Source organism: Diadema setosum, chromosome 15 (genome assembly GCF_964275005.1).
Source record: "Diadema setosum chromosome 15, eeDiaSeto1, whole genome shotgun sequence".
Taxonomy (NCBI): Eukaryota; Metazoa; Echinodermata; class Echinoidea; order Diadematoida; family Diadematidae; genus Diadema; species Diadema setosum.
The window spans coordinates 34,563,600-34,567,047 of NC_092699.1; the positions used below are offsets into that span (position 1 = coordinate 34,563,600).

The 3,448-nt window shown below is 40.7% G+C and overlaps 1 long non-coding RNA gene across 1 annotated transcript; it reads left to right on the forward strand.

The window, feature by feature from the left end:
- The first annotated feature begins 1,068 nt into the window (after nt 1–1,068).
- LOC140238969 (uncharacterized) lies at nt 1,069–3,221 on the forward strand. The gene is made up of 3 exons (XR_011901941.1): nt 1,069–1,138; nt 2,515–2,690; nt 3,152–3,221. It is a non-coding gene; the product is annotated as an uncharacterized lncRNA (long non-coding RNA).
- The last annotated feature ends 227 nt before the right edge of the window (nt 3,222–3,448 follow it).

Here is a 3,448-nt window from a genome sequence, read left to right on the forward strand (position 1 = left end):
ATTTCGTTATAACCGTGTTCGTTGTAACGGGAGTGCACTGTACTTAGATCTAGACTACATCTAGATCTAGACATCTAATACTATTAGATCTTGGCAACTTTTGTCTTTGTGACACGAAATTAACACGTCACGGATGATATTGCGGCGATATCCAACAGAATGACAGTACCACTATTACTGAATCAGTAAGTTGACATAGATAACTAACATCAACTTGTTAACGTACTTAGTACATTAGAGATGGCACCATATACAATAACCGGTGACAATGACACTGACAGATCTAACGACTACGTTTAGACTAACGTTAAAGAGTTAGACTCGCCATCTCAGTAAGTCGGCCAAAGACAAAGTCAATACAGGGCTAAGTCAGTGTTACTGTTATGTTAGGCCTAACAAACGTTAACGGTTACTCGGGTAGGTTAGGTTTACCAGGACTCAAGAGTCCTGGTTAAAGGTATACTATTTTAATCTAGCAATGGCCTTTCCAATGAAAATAAGGGTCATATAGATATCAAAAATGGGAAAGTTCGGTTAAAAATTGTATCCATATTTTTTAGATGAATTTTTCATTTTCCATATTCTGACACTTTACCCGATGCTACGCCCCGCCCCTAAAAATAGGCGATATCGGATTCTCTCGATCATGTGACCTGTGACCTCACAACCAGAAGACCGACGCTTGATCCCAGTCGGTCATCGCGTATGTTACGTATGTTTCGAGTGTTGACACTTTCTGTTTCTTGAGTTGTTTTCGGATATTTAGCGAAAATGCCACAGCGATGTGTTGTTGCAGGATGCAGCAACACCACAAAAAATGGTGTTAGTTTGCATCAATTCCCAAATGACGAAAACGTTCGCCGAATGTGGACTGCAAAAGTTCAATTGATAGAGCAAAGTGGAGTGTGCCATCGATCTGAGAGCAGTGTGATTTGCGTGCCCATTTGATGACTTTCAAGGAAGACGATTTCGTCGAAAGTGGGAAGCATTCCCACCAGTTTGGAATTAAAAAAAAAAAAAGCGAATGCTGAAGTCATCTGCGGTACCAAACATCCAGCTTGGAGCTGGACCTAGATTATCTGAGGAAAAAAACACCCAGGAGAGCAGCTGTGTAAAGCGAGAACGAATACGAATGAGGGTAAGTTAGCCAGGCCAGGCCGTGCCCGTGCAGTGTCGATACCGGAACTACCACTAGTATGTGTATAATCTCTTATTATATGTCACTGATCGCGGAGGCTGAGTGATTTACTACCGGTACGATTGTGATTGTACTGTATACAAATGTATTTGCTATTACTTAGCTCAACTATTCATTTGTGAAAATGACTCTTCATTTAGTTATGTCAGCTTTGTCAAGAACTCCAGCGGTGTTATTGGATAGCCGAACCATACAACCCGAACGCTTCGCGTTCAGGTCGGTGCGGCTATCCTTACCGTATGACTATGAGCAGACTTGACTGGGGATGCATGAAGGCGAGGGACGCGACTGCCGGCGCGGCCCCGCGCGCAGAGCTCTTGCATTCGCTTGCGCTCCTCCGTGCTACTAGCCTCAGCCATGCAACTGAGCCTCGTACAGTAGTCGGCTCAGGGCCTGCTATCTTCCCCTCTCACGTTGAATCCTGCTTTTTGTGTGAAGGTTGCAATTTGAATGTACTATGAATCAAAGCTTGAATTTTGCTCTGGTATTCAATTGTAATAATCTGTTCACCACTTGAATGGTTTAGTAGAGATGTCTGCAGTTACTTGTAATGTTACTATATTTGCCAGAATGTCCAAAATGCGAGGGTGTGGAATAATTTTGCATGCAACCGCACTTTCATAGACCTACTATAGTGCTAATACATGTAGGCCTACTAATATCCCACGTGTACACATTTGTACTGGGAATTATCTGCTTCATTGAAGGAATTCAATGAAGCAGTTCCGCTTCAGGCATCAGCATAAAATGTATCTTGATATTTCGCTTGGTCTAAATTCAGTGACACATGCAGGGGTGAAAGAATAGACAAAAAAAAAAACAAAGAAAAAGAGGGATTTTGCATGTTCTGCTTTGTATGTTTACCTACGTATGCGGTGTGTGTTTGTATGGGTACAGTAACTTTTTCCAAAACTAATGAACCAAAAGTGGTCATAAACATTTCAAGATTTTTAGGACAGTTGCAATAGTCACAGTGTTTACCATATGCCTCTAATACCGCACAAAACTGAACTGAAACCAGTAGGAAAGTGTAGCACTAATAAATTTTGCATTTGCGGTTACAAAGCTAGGTTACTAAGTAAATCCCGCTTCAAAAATGGGCTAAAGCTGGACTACAGTAAAAGGGATATCAGACATTTTGTATGATACTCGTGCACTGAAGTGTGAATGCAATTCAAAGGAAACCTACAGTTGATGAATTCCCAAAATTGATTTCATACCTTAGAGCCCCAAGAATTCATTTGCTGGAGGTAGTACCAACAACCATTTTCTCTTTGATTTGCCTCTCCAATTCATGTTTTGTGCTTGATATCCAGATACGAAAGTCGCTGAAAAGTTGGATGACATCATTTGCAGCACAACTCTTCTCAAAGATATCAAGAAGATGTCATGTGGGCAACAAACTTCCTCTCTGGAATCATTTCACAGTGTGATTGATCAGTTTGCACCCAAGATGAAGTCATGTATACAGATACCATGGCATGCTTTGCAGGCAAGTATATTTTTGTTTGCATTTTAATAGTTAATCTGTGCTCTTACCCTTCCCCTGCCCTTCCAGCACCCCCACCACCACCACAAAGAAGAAAGGAAAGAAATGTACTGACTTGACTTCCCAATCTTTGTTTTACAACAAATATTTGAGTCTTCAGGTGTCTAAACAAGTCTTTCCTTATTTCAAAGACAGTGTTTTAATGCACTTTACTATTTCTAGTGACACATTGTTCCTTCCTACAATGACAATGGCCTTGAGAATGAGATGTAGAATACCTAAATTCACAGGGTAAAATCCAAGTGCCCCTCCCCATCCATTAATATACTTAGCTATGCCATTTTGTCCTTTTATTTGAATGGTTGCTCCAATGTTATGTTACTACTGAACATCATTTTTTCTACATATAACCTTGTGTCCAATGGCTAAATTTCATCACCAAGTTCTTAATATTACTGTTGCAGGCTTCACCTTGCAGCATTGCATCACAACCCTAACAGTGACCGGCAACAAGCCACCACAGGTGAAGGAGAGCATCATTTCATCATCATCAAGCCCAAATACAAGCCTGGATCAGCGACTGCGAAGCCCATCAAAGAACCTCCCACCTACTGTAAGTTAAAGCTTTGATAAGCAAAATAGGATGCTGTCTAGGTTTGTCGTAGTAAGCCTACTTTGTACATAGAAAAATTATACAGTATATCACTTGGTAATGGTAGTTATAACAGTGCTTCCCCACTACAAAAAAGAAATAAAGAAAT